The sequence below is a fragment of the Haematobia irritans genome, chromosome 2 (genome assembly GCF_050003625.1).
Source record: "Haematobia irritans isolate KBUSLIRL chromosome 2, ASM5000362v1, whole genome shotgun sequence".
NCBI classification, from domain to species: Eukaryota; Metazoa; Arthropoda; class Insecta; order Diptera; family Muscidae; genus Haematobia; species Haematobia irritans.
The window spans coordinates 106,055,727-106,077,925 of record NC_134398.1 but is presented as its reverse complement, the minus strand read 5'-3'; positions in this window follow the sequence as shown (position 1 = coordinate 106,077,925).

The window sequence follows — 22,199 nt, the reverse complement described above, 5'->3', positions numbered from 1 at the left end:
TAATTTTTTAGGTATACAGGTGTCTTATCATGTAAATTGATAGTCTGTTTGTAAAAATTGTTCGTGGTTAAATCCTCATTGTCAAGATGAAATATTGACTGATATTCTCTCAAGATAGATATAATTTCTTTTTGTTCTTCATCATTTAAATCTGTTAAATTAATTTTTTGCATTAATTTTTCAAAACGTTCTTCTCCCGTGCTTTTAAAATTCTGATGTACTGTTATTATCTCATAATAATGTAAAGGAATAGTTTCAATTGTTAAGTTTTCTATTAATTTATCTTTATCTGTGGCATTTAGTAATTTAATATGCTGATTACCGTTAGCGGGGATGATAGAATTTGCTATGAATATGCCTGGTCTTACTTCGCGGTTTAGAACAACTGCATCATGATTAATATTTATTCTGATAGGAATTATTATTTCACTTCGGCTAGGGATAGTTATCTGATTAATCTTTAAAGAATTGTCATGTATAGGGATAGTAATAGTCTCATTATTAATGTCAAAAGTCAAAACATACTTGTCATAATCTATATTACACCTATGTTTTAATAAAAAATCTCTTCCTAATATACCGTCTGTACTAATGGGTATGTCATTCGTAATTAATTGTATGTTATGTTCCAGAATGACGCCATTAATGTCTATGCTAATAGTGGTTGAACCAAATGATTTAATTACTTCTCTTGTTATTCCTGTTAAGTGCAATAATCCTCTGTGTTCGCCTGATAATTTTGTAGAAATTGTTCTTTGCATAAGGAGATGTCAGCTCCTGTATCTATGAGAAAAGTAAGTGGTTTGTCTGTATTTGCGATATTTAATCTTACGTAATTTCGTAAGTTAGAGGATAAGCAATATATTTGTTTTTCGTTTATTGGAATATCCCCGAAGATGCAGATGGATCCATCTCCGGTGTATGGAAGTTTCCCTGTTCCTGTACACAATTAACATTTTGGTTCCTTCCGTTATAATTTCTATTGAAACTCCTGTTATTGTAGTTTTTATTAGTATTATTATTTCTATTGTTGTTATTATTGTATCTGTTGTTATTCCTATTGTTATGGTTATTATACGTATTATTATTGCCTCTGTTTCTATTGCTATTATTGTTGCCATTAAATCTATAATTATTATTGTTATTATTACCATTGTAATTATTAAAATTGTCATTTCTTCTAAACGTGTTATTATTCCTGTTCATGTGGGTAGGATGGGATTTCTGATGGAAAATCATATTCTGTCTCACACGAGATACAGATTTTTCCGCTAATTGTAGGGCCTCACAAAAGGTTGACACCTGACTTGCCTCAATAGTCTGGATGAGAGCTGGATCTTGTAATCCATTCAAGAAGGTGTTGAAAGCTATAGCATTATTGGAGACAATAATACCTGCTCTCCTATCTTCGCCCTGCTGTGAAATCTGAATTTCGTTGAGTTCAGAGACGAGGTTTTCAATTTTCGTAGCAAAACCCGAAAGATTATTATTTCTTTGCCTCAGACCGGTTAACTCGTTGAGTACCACATTGGCATTTCTTGACGGTTTATATGCCCTTTTTATTGAATTTATTAATTCATCAATTGTGGTAGGTATGGACTCCTGTCTTATTCTGTTCTGGACTTTTAAGTCCAATCGAGAATTAAGAATGAATTTGAAGAAAAATGCTTTCTTTTCATCTGGAATGGTCTGAGTCACAATTTCCAGATTAGCGACGAAATTGTGTACTTCTTCTTTCTTACCACTGAAAATTGGCACCAATTTCGAAATTGCGGATAGTTCTGAGATATCCATGGCTGCAATTTCAGGTGAACTAGTAAACTGATTTGACTGGTCTGAGATTGTCGACTGATCTGAGACTGTTGAGTGACCTCCTTTGGAATGAATTCCCAAAAGTTCTACCGCCTCGTTTCTCAATTTTTTGTATCTAGTCAACAAAATGCCTTCTTCTGGGAGATCTTTTTGATCCACTAATTGCTTAAACTCTTCTTGGAGTAATTGCAAATCCCTAAATTTTGAGTCTATAGTTTCCCTCGTATATGGCCAAAAAAAAATTTATTTTTTTTGTTAACTTATACATTAAAAATTTAATTGAATCTCATATAGTAATTTTTGTTTTTTGATTTTATTATTACAAATTACCCAAGTACATTAGTTCTTATCTGCCTTCTAATTTGCGTTTTTACATATTTTTTTAAATAACGTACAATTAAAGTTATTATTATTGCAGTTACAATGATAATGATAATTTCAAAGCTAATACATACTGCTTTAGGAGCGTTAGTGTTTGCCTGAATTACTTCGGTAACTTTTGTTTGGGCATTTCCCATGATAAAAATTTTTCTTTTAAAAAAATATACAGTAAAACTTTGTCTGGCTTTTTCTCTTTTTTTATATATTATACTATAAGTATTATTTTGAAAATTATAATTACGATATTATATATGTATTTTTTTATTTTTACAACGTATGTTAGGTTGTTAAATAATTATTATCTTTTTTGTTATATTAAGATAATTTGGCTAAGAGCAGCAATGCCTTCTAGCCGCTAGGTTGCAAATTAAATGCAGCCTTGTGAAACTAACTAATATTTTTTTTATTATTATTGGGAATTAGACATTTCTTTCTTTTTTTTTGTTTTGGAGATATTGGCGCAACAAAAAATCTATGTCGTCTATGCGACACCAGTATTTTGTTGCCAAATCCCAAGGGGGTGGAGGATCTGCGTTTAACGTCCTTAGTAATAGTGCCTTTTCTTTGCGTAATTTCCACGTATATCCGCCACGCGTTCTTGCCTTCTTTACTTCGGGAATTTTTAGATTCTGGTCTTGTTGTCGTCCAGCTGTTCTTCTCTTATATTCTTCAATAGTTAGCGGTCTAGGCCCAGCCTGTAATAATTCCACAACCCTCGATGAATCAACATAGTAAACAAAACAATGTTAAGTGCAGATGCAGCGTATGTTAAAATGTTTAGAATGTTAACATGCAATTTCATGTACAACAACAAAATGAATGGGATGTGTGAATGATCACACTACACCCTTTATAATTTCTTGTGATGCATGTAAGACTGGGGTTGGTGGAGTTTTATCCCAGGAAGATGAAACCGGTGCTGATAGGCCTATCGCATTTTTTTCTCATAAATTGAACCGAGCACAGCGCAACTATTCCATCACGGAGCTTGAGTGCTTAGCCGCTGTGTTAAGCATTACCAAGTTCCGGGAATATGTAGAAGGCCATCAGTTTAGCGTCATAACGGATCACGCTTCATTAAAATGGTTGATGAATCAACCTGACCTAAATGGTAGGCTGGCCCGCTGGTCTCTTAAACTCCAGGGATTCCATTTTACCATACTTCATAGGAAAGGAAAAGACCACGCAGTTCCTGACGCTTTATCGCGTTTACCCACCGAGAACGAAAATAGCCTGTCCGACTACAACCTTGAAAGTATGGATATTGTCGAACCTGATATAGATTTGACTTCTCCTGAATTTTCTTCATCGGAGTACTCTAAACTTAGGAAAGAGGTAGGAAATAATCAAAGCCGATTACCGGATGTCAAGGTAGTTGACGGCTATATTTATAAACGTACCGAATTTTCAAGGGACCATTTATCAGAGGCTCGGTCATGGAAGTTGTGGGTCCCACAGGGACTTACTTCTTGTGTGATTGAGCGCTCGCATAATGCCCCCATGGTTGCTCATGGTGGAGTGGGAAAGACGTTGGAGAGGATCAGGAGGAATTTCTTTTGGCCCAACATGGCGTCTGAAGTTAAATCGTATGTGTTGAGTTGCGATATTTGCAAACAAAGTAAGGCTCCCAATAAAATACTTCGGCCACCTATGGGTTCTCAGTCCAAGTCATCGCGACCCTTTCAGAAATTATATTTGGACTTTATAGGGCCATATCCAAGGTCTAAGAATGGCAACATTGCAATTTTTTTGGTTCTTGACCACTACTCAAAGTAGACATTTTTGACCAAATACGGAATTCGACATCAGTTTACGGCTGTGTACTCGCCACAATGTAATAATTCTGAGCGAGTCAATAGATCTATTATTGCCGGCATAAGGTCATTCATTGGTCAGGATCATCGAACATGGGACACACATCTTAGTCAGATTGGGGTAGCAATTCGTAGTTCATATCACAGTTCCATTGGATTTTCTCCATATTTTGTTCTTTTTGGGCAACAAATGGTTACCCATGGGAAAACATATGAGTTACTGCGGAATATTGAAATGGTAGAAGAGGGCCTAGATATAGTTGACAGCGCTGATAAAATGAGATTAATAAGACAACAAGGGTGAAATCGTATACAGGCTGTGGGTCGCAGGTAAGCAAAGATCACGTGCACAAAGTTTCTTTTTTTAAAAAAGATTTATTTAAAAAAAATGATTGCTAACAAAAATGTACAATTGAAGCCTTTTGAACAGGAAAAATATAAGTGAAAAAAATATTAATGAAAAAGCAAAGGTAAATTGATTTTTTTAAAAACTTCTATATTTTAGAAGTGTGTAGCCAAGGTTGTCACCACACTACCCCCCTTCTAGCGGAAAGCGATTTTTTTATTTCTTATTGGTGTATTTCTCGGCAATATGCTTGAATTTGATGAAAATTCAACTTGATGAACATTTTCATTCTCAATATAAGCTGGTTTGAGGCGATCAATTGATACTGTATCTTCTTTGCCATTTATGAGGATTGTAAAATATTTTTCGTTTCTTTTTATAACTCTAAAAGGCCCATTATATTTGAATGTAAATGGCGTATGAGAAGCATCTTTTCTAATCCAAACAAACTCTGAATGCAGTAAGTCCTTACTTATAAATGGTTTGCATTTACTATGATTAGATCCTTTTTGTGGTTTGAAACTGGAAATAACATTCTTGAGGGACAACAGAAATTCATTATGATCTTTTGGCTTTAAACTATCTTGAAAGAATTCTCCTGGAAGATGTAAATTTTCCCCATATAACAATTCTGCCGATGATGACTTGATATCTTCCTTATAAGAAACTCTAATTCCTAATAAGACAGAAGGCAAAATTCTTGTCCACTGGATATTGTCATGGCATAAAATGGATGATTTCAAAGTTCGATGAAAACGTTCAATCATTCCATTTGCTTGCGGGTGATATGAAGTAGTATGTTGGCATTTGGCACCGATAAATTTACAAAAATCATGAAAATATTTTGATGTAAACTGACGGCCGCGATCACATACAATTTTATTTGGGCAACCATATCTCGCAATCCAGTGATCGTAAACAGCTTTGCATATATTCTCAGCTGAGATATCTTTAAGAGGTATAGCTTCAGGCCATCTAGAAAATCGGTCAATCATTGACAGAATGTATCTGTATCCTTCCGATGGCGGTAGGGGACCAACTATATCAATATGTATTTCCGAGAAACGAACTGAGGTGTAACTAAAATTTGCGGTTGGTGAATGTGTATGGCGCGATATTTTCGACTTTTGGCACGTGAGGCACGTTTTTGACCAAAAATTACAGTTTTTGTTCATGTTTGGCCAAACGAAGCGATCTGCTAATAGTTTTCTTGTAGCTTTGCATCCAGGATGTGAAAGATTGTGTACTAACTCAAAAGCTGCTTTTCTGTATGCTTTCGGCAGGTATGGCCTTGCTTTACCTTGTGATATATCACAATAAATTTTTGCGTTTGTTCCTGGCAGTAAAATCTTTTGAAGTTGTAGTCCCGTAACAGCAGATAATAGATGGCGGAGTTCTTCATCTGAAGTTTGTGCCTCGGATAATTTGTTATAATCTATGGAATCGATAACGTTTATTCTGGATAGAGCGTCAGCTATACAGTTATTTTGTCCAGAAATGTGAACAATTTTTGTCGTGAATTGTCCGATAAAATCCAAATGGCGATATTGCCTCGGTGATGCTTTTGCAGGGTTTTGGTTGAAGGCATATGTTAAAGGTTTGTGATCAGTGTATATTGTAAATTCTCGTCCTTCGACCATGTGTTTGAAATACTTAACAGCTGCGTAAATTGCAAGTAGTTCTCTATCATAAGCACTATATTTTTGTTCTGCAGGGCTGAGTTTTCTTGAAAAAAATGCAAGAGGTTGCCAACTGTCCGAAACTTTTTGTTCAATGACAGCCCCAATGGCGTAATCTGAAGCGTCCACTTTGAGTGCGAGATATGCATCTTCAACTGGATGGGCTAAAAGAGTAGCATTTGCAATGAGATGTTTACATTTGTCAAAAGCGATTTTGGCCTCCTCTGTCCAAATCACTGCTCGTTTGTCCTTCTTTTTTGCGCCTTTCAGGTATGCATTAAGGGGAGCTTGAAAATGGGCTGCTTTCGGAAGGAATCGTCGATAGAAGTTTAGCATGCAAATAAAACGTCGTAGATCCATTACTGTTTTAGGATTTTCGTATTCTAAAATGGCTTGGACTTTGGCATTGGTAGGAGTACTTCCGAATTCGTTTATATGGAATCCTAAGAAGTCTATTTCTGGCGATCCAAATTCACATTTAGCTGGATTTATTACGATTCCGTACTCTTGAAAACGTTTACAAACCATTCTTAAATGCTCTATGTGTTCTTCTTCTGTACGGGAAGCTATTAAGACATCGTCTATGTAAACAAACACAAAGTCTAATCCTCGCAGAATTTTATCCATTAGTCGCTGAAAACTTTGCGCAGCGTTACGAAGTCCGAAAGGCATTCGGAGAAATTCAAAAAGACCGAAAGGGGTGATGATAGCAGTCTTACATACGTCATCTGGATGCACTGAAATTTGATGGTATGCCCGTACTAGGTCAAGTTTTGTATAATATTTACATCCATGTAATGCTGATGCGTAATTTGTAATGAAAGGGACAGGATATCTATCGGGAACTGTGATTTTGTTTAAAAATCTGTAGTCGCCACAAGGTCTAAATTCTCCATTCTTTTTTGTTACCATATGTAATGGATTTGACCACATACTTTTTGATGGTCGTATTATATCGTTTTCCAACATGAACTGAAACTCTGTTTTTGCAATATTCAGTCGTTTCTTATCTAGTGGTCTGGCTTTTGCACAAACTGGAGGTCCTACTGTTTCAATGTGATGAAATACGCCATGTTTTTTTCCAACAACTGCCATGGAAACATTGTGAACCTCTGGAAATTCTTCTAAAATTTTTTGAAATTTGGATTGACTTTTGGAAATAGTTGTAATTCCGAGGGATTTTTCTTTCGTTAATTGCGCCTGGGAACATAGAAGGGTAGTCCCATCGACTAGTCTCTTATTTTTTAAATCTGGTAACAAGTTGAAGTGATTTAAGAAATCTGAACCAATAATGCATTTGGTGACATCTGCTATGATGAACAACCATGAGAATTGTCTTCGTAAACCTAGCGATAATTGGAGTATTACGGTACCATGCGTTTTGATTGGTGTTCCATTGGCAGCAAACAATTCATTGGAGACAGGGAAGTTCGAGTTTGTCATATTGAGATTGCTTGGAATGACAGAAACATCTGCCCCAGTATCAATTAGAAACGTTTTCTTTGTCAGGGGATCATTGATAAAAAGGCGGCCAGATTTGGAAATATTCGAGACATCGGTGGCCGCATACTGCGATGTCGAATCTAGTTTTTTGGATAGGAGCATGGCTCAACACATTTCGTTGCCTTATTCCCAAATCTTTTGTGGTACCAACAGAAATCGCAATTATTTCCTCTAGATTGTGATTTTGAACGATAACGGCGAGGAATTCTGCTTCTGTTGCGGTTCATGTCTCTAAAACTTCTCTCTAAGGCATCTATTCTTGATGTTATTTCTGTCGAGCTACTGGGATCAATATTACCAATAGTAGATGGCAGAGTCATATCAATTATTTTATCGGCTTGTTCTGCCAATTTGTTGACATCTTGTTGCTCACTAATGGCCAGAATAGCACGAACGTTTTCGGGAAGTTGGTCGAGGAAGATGGATCGAATTACCTTTTCTCCGACTTGGCCTTGGCCTAAATTCTGAATAGTGCGTAGAAATTGTGTTGGTTTCTGATCTCCTAACATTTGACCACTTAAAAGTCGTTTCAATTTTCTTTCGTCCGATTCGGAAAAGATTGATGTGATTCTTTATTTTAAAGTCTCATATTTGTTTTCTGTTTGGGAATTTTCTAGCAAATCACTTACCAGGTCGAGCGTTTCCGAATCAATATTTGTTACGAGATACCGAAATTTAGTTTCATCGGATGTGATTCGCTGCAAATTAAAAATAGTTTCCACTTGGAAAAACCAAATTTTTGGATTTTTTTGCCAAAATGGGGGAAATTTAATGTTTGTTGCTGAGGCAGCTTCAATTTGACGTGGGATCATATTATTTGGTGAAATTCCTTGCGCTCCTGCAGTTGAATTATTTTGCTCTGTATTGCCAGAATCTCCATCTCTATGTAAAGGCATCTTTTAACCAACGTTCAGTATCGGGGTCACCAATTTGTGGGTCGCAGGTAAGCAAAGATCACGTGCACAAAGTTTCTTTTTTTAAAAAAGATTTATTTAAAAAAAATGATTGCTAACAAAAATGTACAATTGAAGCCTTTTGAACAGGAAAAATATAAGTGAAAAAAATATTAATGAAAAAGCAAAGGTAAATTGATTTTTTTAAAAACTTCTATATTTTAGAAGTGTGTAGCCAAGGTTGTCACCACACAGGCGAAACTTCGCCCAGAGCAACAAAGCTACAAATTTCAATTCCAAATTAGCTCTTAAATTTTTGAAGTCAAAAGTTTTAAGGAAGATTGGCTATTGCAACTATAAATTGGTTGACCTATTTGGTACGGAGGTTGGAATTTTTCATGCGAAGGATATGCAAAAATGCAGTGACCCTTCCTTAACCACTATATAGTGCAACCGTTTCCAGACGATTTTCATTTAATTAAATTCCAAATCATCTGCTTTGTGGCGGTTGACCTAAGAATTTTCTCGGGAGTAAGGCACCTGCTCATATCAATAATTTGTCTACCTTTAATTGTTTTTTTTTTCTATAACTCCGTTGTGAATAGACTGTCCTCAACTAAAATATTTGCTCCCCTTTGCTCTTCTCTCTCCGTCTGCTCTCCGTCATACTTCCTAACTGCGTTATTTTTAATTCATGATTTTTTCATTCATATTCGTCCATTATTAATAATTTCATTCATGCCTACTGCACTGTTTAATGAATGATCAATAGGATTGTTGTTGTAGTTTTCGGAGTAATGAGAGTGAGAGCAATAAGAGACAGTGGAATTGGAGTGTATGTTGTTGGTATGGAGCAAGGGAAAGGAATGAATGAGGGGTGATAGATTTACTTCTGAATGAGGGAATGGATTGGCATATTAGAGCTCGTGAAGTAAAGTGGTCAGTCGGCACTACGTTGAAAACTTTAGAACAGAAAAGTAGAAAATTAGATCGAAAAGAAAAAGAAAGAAAGAAATAAATTTTCTAAGACATTGAGTTCCTGGAACGTGAGAGTGTGCCCTAATAATTTTTGGTCTCGGACCTGGACGAACTGTCCATAGAGGATGAAGCGTTGAAGAGCTGGAGAAGATTTTCGTTGCCGTGACTGGCTTAATTAAATTTTTTGGAGACTTTGTATTGTGAAATGTAAATATCGAAAGCGTCAATGATCATATTCGACTTTAACATTGATGGTAAAAGTTCCCCTATTACACAGAATTATATCAATTAAAGAAAAAAAAGAAAGAAAAAAAAATTAAAATCAAAAATCAATTAAAACTTTCTTTTAAATAAGGATTATTCTTTATATATCTCTTTATAAACCCTATTTAAAGAAAAAAAAAATACAAAAAAAATCAAAATCAAAAATCAATTAAAACTTTCTTTTAAATAAGGATTATTCTTTATATATCTCTTTATAAACCCAATTTAAAGAAAAAATACAAAAAAAAGAAAAAAAATTAACGACTTTATTTGTATATACCCTACTTAATTACAAATTAACTGATCGGAAGATTTTCTTTTGTATTATGTTTGTTATACGTATATAAAAAAATGTTCACAATTTTTTTTTGAGACTGTAGAGAATTAGTATTTGTATAATTTTACATATAACAGCACTTTCTCCGTTGCAACAACAGGCCTGGTGTGCAGATGAAGAAATGTAAGTAATTTGTATTCTTTATTAAAATTTAATTAATTGTAATATGAGTTTGGATTAGTCCATTTATATTTCTACTACCTTTTATAAAATGAGTTGTAAATAAAGAATTTGATATGTAACCTAATGTAACCAAACCCAGTTTTGTCATTGGGGTATGAAAACTATTACCGGGATTAATTCATACCATGGTAGGGAATAGGGCAAGGGAATTCAACATCTTCCCCTAGATCAACCATAAAGACATAAATGCCAACCCGTCCGCTTGATCTTCACGTTACATTTATATAGCATGTGATTTCTTTTAATGGTACCACTTCGAGACCTAGCAAGTTCCCACCCTTTCGACGAGCTAGACCCCACAAGCCAGCACATGCTAATCGCTTCGGTCCTCGATGTTAAAACTTTTTTTAAAGAATATAAATAATAAAATACGTAACCATTACAATCTATTGCCTTTAGACATTTTGGCTAAACAGTCAGCTGCAACAACGGCTGTGCGGTTGCGCGAGCTATCGCTGTGGTCGGAAAAAATGTACGGTCATAGTTCGGTCCTCAAAGTAATGCCAGATGTGCCTAACGTAGTGGATTACACTTCGGCGAGTCCACTTTTCGACAAAAAGTTTGAAACTCTAATTCCCAACAGTGAGGCGTGGTGTACACAGACCCCGGGGAATAAAAGATATATAGATTTCTCTACTGATGGCTCCAAATTGAATGAACAAGTGGGGTTCGGAGTATATTCTAAAGATCTGGAAATTCGAATAGCGAAAAGATTACCTAATCACTGTAGTGTTTTTCAGGCTGAAATATTGGCAATAAGAGAGGTGGTGAATTGGCTGAGAAGTAATGTTCCAACAAATATTGGCATTAATATATACTCAGACAGTCAACCTGCAATAAAATCCTTGGACTCTGTGTTCCTTAACTCAAAAACGGCCATAGACTGCCGCAAATCTCTCAACGAGATGGCTGAGCAGTACAATATTCACCTAATATGGGTGCCTGGCCATAGGAACATACCGGGGAACTGTGAAGCAGATGTGTTAGCAAGGCTGGGAACTACCTTACATATTCCAGGGGAACTAGAATCTGTGGTATGCCTCTGGCCACCTGCAAGCTCTTACTGCGTGAGATGGCTGTTGATGGCCAATATTCGATGGGAAAATTGCAAGGGTTGTAACGACACCAAGCAAATATGGCCCCATTTAAACTTAAACCGCACACTAGATATGCTAGTGTTCTCAAGGCGTCAGATAGCCAAGGCCGTATTCAGGGGGGGGGGGGATGAGGGGGATCAAACCCCCCCTCCCGAAATGAATGAATATTTTTATATAAATAAATATATATTTTTAGCTGCATAGAAAAATCTTATCGAAGATGTTGAAGAAAATCTGGAGGTTTTATTTTGAAAAACGCTTACCTATAAAACTTGCACAAATCATAGAATACTAGTTGAAAAGCCCGTCAAACGACGGTCGAAAAAAACAAATTGTTTTTGTTCTCGCACCACAAATTTCATTTTTGGAAAATGTATTACTGCTTTTTATGTGTGTTTGTTGTTCTTTTTGTGAACATGACTCGCTTTGTTTGGCCATAGAACAACAACGAAACAGCCAAACATACGTGTGTAAATGAAATGGAGCAAAATCTGCGAAAAGAACCTGCCTAATTTAGCGATGGAAGCCATAAAGAGATATTTCCAAACGTGCATATTTTAAAAATTTTGGTCACTTTACCAGTTACTCAGGGATGGAAAATACAATTTTTAAGAAAGTACAAAAAAGGTATTTTTTGATCGGAAAGGTACTTGTTACTAAATTTCAACAAAAATTTCACTTGAATATTATTGTCAAGAGACTGAATTTTAAAGAAAATAAAATGTTGACAAAATTTTCTATATAAATAAAATTTTGCAAAAATTTTCTATAGAAATAAAACTTTCCATTCGTTTTGTTATTGTTGGTTTTGATCTTTAAGCATTGTTGTTTTTTTGTTGCAGCTTAAACCCATACATTGACTAAACTACAAGTGTAGTTTAACCAACAGAGGAAAATAATGTTTGTCAAATTTATTTGGGCAAAGACCTATAGACTGCAAGATGGTTGGATGGTTTCGGAATTACCACATTCCTTATCAGCATCCTCTATTTGCAGCAAAACTATCAACCAATTATTAGAATAAATTCAGGCAGTTCATTAAACCCAACAATGAACCACACTTGAACCCTCCGAAAAAAGGTTTTGTATGATAGCCGGCTTATGCCGAAATAATTTTGCAAAAAAATTCTATAGAAAAAAAATTTTGCAAAATTTTTTCTATAGAAATAAAATTTTGCAAAAATTTCCTATAGAAATAAAATTTTTACAAAATTTTCAATTGAAATAAAATGTTGACAAAATTTTCTATAAAAATAAAATTTTGCAAAAATTCTATATAGAAATAAAATTTTGACAACATTTTCTACCGAAACAAAAAATCGATAATATAGAATCGCATTCTTTTTTCGACTAAAACATTCTTGAAGTTCAATAAAATCTTGTTTTGACTATGTCTTTTACAAAATCGAGATTTTCTTCCCACATGAACATGTCTGTTTTGCCATATTTGTAAAAGACTATTAGCAAATAAGGTTGATAAAGACTTTCTCAAAATATTAAAATATTTTGTCAAAGCTATTGTACCATAAATCTGATATCGACTCAAAAATGTCTACACAAAAGGTACTAAATCATTCGCGGGGGTACTACGCATTCTTTTTTCGACTAAAACATTCTTGAAGTTCAATAAAATCTTGTTTTGACTATGTCTTTTACAAAATCGAGATTTTCTTCCCACATGAACATGTCTGTTTTGCCATATTTGTAAAAGACTATTAGCAAATAAGGTTGATAAAGACTTTCTCAAAATATTAAAATATTTTGTCAAAGCTATTGTACCATAAATCTGATATCGACTCAAAAATGTCTACACAAAAGGTACTAAATCATTCGCGGGGGTACTACGTTACTGAACCGGTGAAAAAGTTTTGAAAAAAGTACTATAGTACTGCATTTTCCATCCCTGCAGTTACTACGTGCTCATCCGAACGTTCATTTTTAACAATGAAGAGATTCATGGCTGAACAAGAAGGTTAAATGATGTGGCCATATGAGTACAATTTTTTTATTTCGACCAAATTTTAAGATGTCAAAATCATATGTTTATGGTGATTGCAGCTCTCCAAATGACACTGCATAGCAAATGCATCTCAAACAAACTCGCGCATTCATAGCTGGAGAATTGTTCAAAGATGACTTGAGTATCTTGATAACATATTCCAGACCCAAAATACCACGCACATCAGTTTTTAAACTGCATCATAAACTGTTTTTGTTAATAGATGGCGAACCAAAGTTAATAATGGAAGTCAGTCACCATTATTAACTTTGGTCTCATATCGGCGTTCCTCGGATGAATTATCCACTTCACAATAACTCATAGGTGACGCAATTAAATTTGAACCTTTATTTTTCTCTGGATTTGAATTATTTTTTCAGGACAATTGAAGGAATAAATAATTGCCACTTTTGCCAATGCCATACGATTCTTTTATCAGCTGATTTTGACTTCCTAAAATTGTAAACAACATATTGAAATTTGTTGTTTTTGTTATCATGATTCAACCTCCTTATTCAGCCATGGAAGAGATTAAAGACGTATCTTAGAAATTCGACTAGCGAGAGTAGACTCAAAGGATTGGCATTAATGTCGGTTCATCGCCGAATAAATGTGCCGACTGAAGAAGTCATTGATTTAGTTGCTGCCCAAAAAGCCCGTCGGTTCAATTTAATATTATAAAAATATTGTATACATACCTATGCATAATTAAAACTTTCTACACATGAGATTATATGAATATTTTTTTTCTTAACTTGAACCCCCCCCCCACCACCCCCCCCCCCCCCCCAATAAAAATCCTGGCTACGGCCTTGCAGATAGCACTCCTAATATCTGCTATAACGGGTCGCTGCCTGATAGGCGAATTTGCAAAAACTATTGGTGCGAAATATAATGACTATTGTATAAGCTGTCATGACGTGGAGGAAAAGGAATCAATTAAACACCTCTGGTGTGAGTGTCCTGCTTTTTGTGTAAGGCGTACGCGAATTTTAGGAGCATATAGCTTTAGATTACTGGCTCACCTGGAAAACGTTAACTTAAGCAGTTTGTTAATGTTTTTGGAGCAATCTGGTTGGTTCCACAAAAGTAAATAATAGAGAAGGTTCAGTGGTTAAGACTAGAAGTGCCCATATGTAATAGGTACTTTTAGTTAAATGTGGTATCACAATGGACTGAATAGTCTAAGTGAGCCTGAAATTTAATCGGGCTGCCACTTTAACCTAACCTAACCTAACCTAACCTAGGGCAAGCAAACATACAAAGGTATGTGAACAGAGGCACTCCCCAAGGAGGAGTTCTATCACCTCTTCTTTGGAATGTTGCTATAAACAACCATCTGCTTTCCCTAGAAAAAGAAAGGATAAAAGTGGTGGCATGCGCAGATGAAGTGGCGCTAGCAGTCAGGGGAAAATTCCCATCCACAATCAGAGATATTATACAGAGAGCTCTCCGGATGACTGAGAAATGGGCGAAAGCAAAGACAGAACTAGTCATGTACTGCAAAGATCGCAAAACTCCCACGGTTAGGCCCATTTCCTTAGGGGGTACTGAAATTCCCTTTGGTGAGTGTGCAAAATACCTTGGCGTTATTTTGGACAGGAAGCTGAATTTTAGGCTTAATATTGAAGAAAAAGCGAGAAAAGCCACGATAGCTTTGTACTCGTGCAAAAAGGCAATAGGGAAAAAGGGGGGACTAAAACCAAAAGTTGTGCATTGGCTATACACGGCAGTAGTTAGACCTATAATGCTATATGGTGTTGTAGTCTGGTGGCCGGCACTTCAGAAACCGAATTGTTTAGATAAAGTTCAGCGTATGGCGAGCTTATGTATCTCAGGCGCATTTAGTAAGACAGGAACAGACTCCCTTAATGTCATGCCACATCTATTGCCTTTAGACATTTTGGCCAAACAGTCAGCTGCAACAACGGCTGTGCGGTTGCGCGAGCTATCGCTGTGGTCGGAAAAAATGTACGGTCATAGTTCGGTCCTCAAAGTAATGACAGATGTGCCTAACGTAGTGGATTACACCCTGGCAAAACCACTTTTCGACAAAAAGTTTGAAACTCTAATTCCCAACAGTGAGGCGTGGTGTACACAGACCCCGGGGAATAAAAGATATATAGATTTCTATACTGATGGCTCAAAATTGAATGGACAAGTGGGGTTCGGAGTATATTCTAAAGATCTGGAAATTCGAATAGCGAAAAGATTACCTAATCACTGTAGTGTTTTTCAGGCTGAAATATTGGCAATAAGAGAGTTGGTGAATTGGCTGAGAAGTAATGTTCCAACAAATATTGGCATTAATATATACTCAGACAGTCAACCTGCAATAAAATCCTTGGACTTTGTGTTCCTTAACTCGAAAACGGCCATAGACTGCCGCAAATCTCTCAACGAGATGGCTGAGTAGTACAATATTCACCTAATATGGGTGCCTGGCCATAGGAACATACCGGGGAACTGCCAAGCGGATGAGTTGGCAAGGCTAGGGACTACCTCACATATTCCAGGGGAACTAGAATCTGTTGGTATGCCCCTGGCTACCTGCAAGCTCATGCTGCGTGAGAAGGCTGTTATGATGGCAAATGTTCGATGGGAAAATTGCAAGGGCTGTAACGACACCAAGCAAATATGGCCCCATTTAAACTTAAACCGCACACTAGATATGCTAGTGTTCTCGAGACGTCAGATATCACTCCTGATATCTGCTATAACGGGTCGCTGCCTTATAGGCGATTTTGCATAAACTATAGGCGCGAAGTATGATGACTATTGTATGAGCTCTCATGATGCGGAGGAAAAGGAATGAATTAAACACGTCTTGTGTGAGTGTCCTGCATTTTGTGTAAAGCGCAAGCAACTTTTAGAAGCATATAGCTTCAGATTACTGGCGGACCTGTAAAATGTTAACTTAAGCAGTCTGCTAATGTTTTGGGACAATCTGGTTGGTTCAACAAAAGAAAATAATCTAGTAGGATAAGCGGTTAAAACTAGAATATGTAATAGATACTTTTAGTTAAGGTGGTATCACAATGGACTGAATAGTCTAAGTGAGCCTGAATCTTAATCGGGCTGCCACTTTAACCCAACCTAACCTAAATACGCTCTTTTAATTTCTGTATTTATTATCCTAAATTTCTGGAGAGGATCAGTGGCCATATCTGAGGATTTTCTGACTTAAAATTTATGACAAATTAATGTGCTTGGAACACCCTTCAATCACAGTGTAAAAGTTTGGTGATGCGATTTTGTATAACTCCAAACTTGTTCCTTCAATATTGCTTATTTTACCTATGAATTTTCGGAGGGGAGGAATGCATCCTGCAGGTGTGTGGCACATCCTGCCGATATAACTCCCACACAAATTCATACTCCTAGAGTCGCCCTTTCGATAAAAAAAAACAGCGAATCAAGAATTGATTTTGGGACAGCTACACCTCCTCATCAATATGACCATTTTTTAAATCAAAAAATACTAAACTGAAGACAAGCAAAGTAGAAAATTTTCGCACAAGATGATTGGCCAGAAGCTGTGCTAATATCAACCGAACGGGATGTCCTGCAAACATGGCATAACAATCATTCTAAAGCAACAATAATTATATATACGGATTAATGCCACCTTATCCCAGAATTGGGTATAGTATACCCAGAAAAAAACTATTGGTGCGAAGTATAATGACTATTGTAAGAGCTGTCATGATGCGGAGGAAAAGGAATCAATAAAACACCTCTTGTGTGAGTGTCCTGCATTTTGTGTAAGGCGTAAGCAAATTTTAGGGGAATATAGCTTCAGATTACTAGCGGACCTGGAAAACGTTAACTTAAGCAGTCTGCTAATGTTTTTGGAACAATCTGGTTGGTTCAACAGAAGAAAATAATCGTGAAGGTTCAACGGTTAAAACTAGAAGTGCCCATATGTAATAGGTACTTTTAGTTAATGTGGTATCACAATGGACTGAATAGTCTAAGTGAGCCTGAATCTTAATCGGGCTGCCACTTTAACCTAACCTAACCTAACCATACCCAGATACGTTCAAATACAGCCAATAATATGCTGGATTTCTGCCCGGGAGCATTGGCCATATCTTTGGAGCGAATTATCCTGCCAACATGAGATAACCACTGCTGTATAGTACTAGGAAGCTGCTTTCCGGAATGGTGTCACTTTGTTCCAGAACTGATTTTGCTATACTCAGATACGCCTGTTCAAATGTGGCCAATTTCATACCGGATTCTGGCCGGGAGCAGTGGCCTTATCTTTGGAGCGAATAATCCTGCCAACATGAGATAAACGCTGCTGTATAGTACTGGGAAGCAGCTTTCCAGTACTAGGAAGCTGCTTTCCGGAGTGGTTTCACTTTGTTCCAGAATTGATTTTGGTATACCCAAATACGTCTGTTCAAATGTGGTCAATTTCATACCGGATTCTGGCCTGGAGCAGAGGCCATATCTTTGGAACGAATTATGCTGCCTACATGAGATGACGCCTCTTGTCTAGTACTAGGAAGCTACTTTTCAGAATGGTGTCACTTTGTTTTATAATTGATTTTGGTATACCCAAATACGTCTGTTCAAATGTGGTCAATTTCATACCGGATTCTGGCCTGGAGCAGTGGCCATATCTTTGGAACGAATTATCCTGCCTACATGAGATGACGCCTCTTGTCTAGTACTAGGAAGCTACTTTCCGGAATGGTGTCACTTTGTTTTATAATTGATTTTTGTATACCCAAATAAGCCGGTTGAAATATGGCCAATTTCATACCGGATTCTGGCCGGGAGCAGTGACCATATCATTGGAACGAATTATCCTGCATACATGAGATGACCACTGTCGTCTAGTACTAGGAAGCTACTTTCCAGAATGGTGTCACTTTGTTCCAGAGTTGATTTTGGTTACCCACATACGCCTATTCAAATTTGGAATCAATTGTAAGAGAAATTTTGTGTTTTTGCGCAAGAGTACCATTAAAGAAAAACTATTTTGAATTTAAATAAAATTTTGCAAGAACAGTATTGCTTATATAACAATTTTGTTCTTTCTTAAATGTATTGGCTAGAACTAAAGTAATGGTGTAAAACTTTTAAACTCCCGAATCCTGGGATTTATAAAAATCGATCTTGAATGACAGCCCTAGTATTGGTGTTTATAAAAAGAACATTAGCAATACTAGAACATTTAACATGAGAGCAAATAGAAAATACACATTTAACTCTTTAAAAAATAAAGAGAACCAAATAACTTAATCCCGTTACTATTTCAATTTTTGAGAAATGAATTTTGGGGTGGAAACGAAAACACACATAAATACATAAGCGTGAAGACTTGCAATTGTAGTGGCATATCGTTTAGCTGAGTTATTCACTCCATAATGTGAATGTTTGGCATAGCCGAATATGTTGAGCGTTCGGTACAGTCTCATTTTGTTCAAGGGATATGTGTTCGAGCCCACTTTTGGCTATATTTATACATACCAAAGGCCTGCACAAGCCTATTCGAAGTAATCGATGTTCTAGTGAAGGCAATACACTCCACGAATACTTCGATTAATGAATAAAACAAAACCACTGTAAAGCGATTACAGTGTCAAGCATTGCAGAGCCATCACATTCAAAAGGAACCGTTTTAAGTTCTTTTCAATATTTTGGTTTTGAAGTAATCGTCACAATACGAGTAAATCAAAACATTTTTAGTGAAGATAGAATACATTGCTTCAGTGTTGCCCGGTTAGGGGTTTTCCCCCAAATTTAGGGTTTTTTTCACGTTTAGGGGGATTTTTAGGGGTAACATTTATTTGGGGGGATTTTTGGGGGTAAAAAAATATCTTGGACCTATTAAAGTGGAGCAATTCTCAAGCAAATTCGGAACAATTTTGGCATGAATTATGAGAAAAAAGAAGCGGGAAGTCAAGAAGAAGATCCTAAATCAAAATTTTTCTTTTGAAAGGGCATTTTTAATATTTGACACAATTAAAAACAATCGTATTTGAACTTAGCAGCTGAAAGCATTTTAAGAGTAAGCCTGCTTTTTAAATTAATATACATATAGTATAATTACATCCAAATAAAAAATAATTTCCTCAGGGACGAAATTTTAAACAAACGAAATTCTCTCTTGTTATAAAGTATTTTCTTAAAGAGAAAATTTTATTTTTTATTTACTTCAAAGAAAAATTTTTTAGCGTCAAAAGAAAACTTAGTTTGTCCAAAATTCCGTTTCCCAGAAAAGAAAACTCTTCTTTCAGTGTATATACTTGTGTTAAATTCAATTTTTAAAGTGTATCACTACGGGATTTTTTCACGAAATTTGGGACCCCTTTTTGTACTTTTTACATTCTTAAATTTTTTGGGGGTTTTTGAAAAAAGCCTAGACCAATTTAGGGGTTTTTTCTTAAGATTTGGGGGGAAGAATCAAAAATCACCTGGCAACACTGTATTGCTTTAGCAACGACGAAGCTTCGTATGAGACACGAAGTAACTATCAAACAAAAGACAAACACAATCAGTGTTGCCAATTTGGTGCTTTTAGCACCAAATTTAGTGCTTTTTGATTTCTAAAAAGCACCAAATTGCCTTTTTTTATTTTGAACAATATTAAGTTTAATTGATACAAAAATTTTGATTAGACTTTCAAGAGCACAAGAAACTCAAATTTATTGCCAAATATAGAATTTGATTGTTATGAAGTTGGTATTGATTATTTTGTAATTAATATTGTTATTTAGGGTATTCTGTAGGAAAGTCGAGCGATGAGTGTCGAATTTTTGAATTTGGTAAAGATGTCATTAAAAACGTTTGTATTAAATTCACAAAAGCACGCACAACTGAAATAAGCAATAGACTCCTTCCATATATTAATATTTTCAAAGTTGAAAAAGATCACTGATCAAAATGAGTTGGACGAAAGCAATAAAACTGATCAAAGTGTATACTTGAATAGCGGTTCATAATGGTGAGTACTAAGTTCGAGTTTTGCCGCTAAAGTGAAAACTATATCAGTAAAAAAGGCATAAAATTATGCATATTTGCTGCAAATTTTATTATAACTTGATTGGGAATAGCCAAAAGCAAATTTTCACAAAGTTTGTATTCCTTAAAATTAATTATTAAAGAAAAGTAATTGTAAAAAAATGACTATTTTAGCAGCTAAACTCGATCTTAATACCCACCTTAACTTCTTAAAATTTACAAAAGTTCTATAATACATCTTCAGAAGTTTTTTTTTAGAGAGCATGTAATTTTCGATTTTGTGGTGGAAGGTGGTATGTTAGAATTTATAATATATTTTGGTGCTTTTTGGCCTTGGGGAGTTGGCAACACTGAACACAATCGTCGATCAGTTGATTGGCAGAAGTCAATGAATGCAGGCTGTGAGCGGGTCTGTGCTTTTTATTGTATATGCCAACAGTAATAAAAATAGGAATGGTGTGTATGTGTGTGTAGCATACTCTTATAGTTGAGAAAACGAAATAACTTCATCTACACAGAAATGGAAATTATAAAACGAATGGATTTGGAATTCCGATTACATTCGAATACTTCAAAACATTGTTGGGTGCTTGCTTTACTGGGTTCTATTTGTTTTGGTCCGATCGGACCAAAATTGGTCCAAAAGATTTCTAATTTTTAAATTTGGTCCGATGGTCGGACCAAACGAAATTAGGCCCATTTTGGTCCATTTCAATGTATAGAAATAACATTTTGACAAAACTTTCTTTAGAAATAAAGTTTTGACAAAATTTTTATAGAAATGAAATTTTAACAAAATTTTCTATAGAAATAATATTTTAACAAAATTTTCTATAGAAATAAAATTTTGACAAAATTTTCTATAAAAATAAAATTTTGGTAGATTATTTTTGGCTCGAGTGGCAACCATGATTATGAACCGATATGGACCAATTTTTGTGGTATTGGGGATTGGCTATATATAACTATAGATCGATATGGACCAATTTTGGTATGATTGCTAGTGACCATACACTAACACCATGTTCCACATTTGAACCAGATCGGATGAATTTTGCTCCTCCAAGAGGCTCCGGAGGTCAAATCTGAAGAAGGCTCTATATGGGGGCTATATATAACCAAAATGAAATTTGTTTTTCTTTGAGCCTCCCCAAGCCAAATCTGGGGATCGGTTTATATGAGGGCAATATATAATTATGGACCGATGTGGACCAATTTTAGCATGGTTGTTAGAGACCATATACCAACATCATGTACCAAATTTCAGCCGGGATCGGATGAAATTTGCTTCTCTTTGAGGCTCCGCAAGCCAAATCTGGGGATCGGTTTATATGGGGGCTATATATAACTATGGACCGATGTGGACCAATTTTTGCATGGTTGTTAGAGACCCTATACCAAAACCATGTACCAAATTTCAGCCGGATCGGATGAAATTTGCTTCTCTTTGAGGCTCCGCAAGCCAAATCTGGGGATCGGTTTATATGGGGGCTATATATAATTATGGACCGATGTGGACCAATTTTTGCATGGTTGTTAGAGGCTATATACCAACACCATGTACCAAATTTCAGTCAGATCGGATGAAATATGCTTCTCTTAGAGGCTCCGTAAGCCAAATCTGAGGGCCGTTTATATGGGGGCTAAACGTAAAAGTGTACCGATATGGCCCATTTGCAATACCATCCGACCTACATCAATAACAACTACTTGTGCCAAGTTTCAAGTCGATGGTCGAGACATACATATATGTGTACGCACATAATTTTTTTAAACCCCCATCATATGATGGGGGTATACTAAATTTGTCAATCCGTTTGTAATGCATTAATATTTCTCATTTAAAAAAAAAAAACAAGAATCAAAGATAAATAAAAACGTCAACCGAACGTGGACTCGAACTCGCATCTGTTGAATAAAGAAAAACTACGCCAT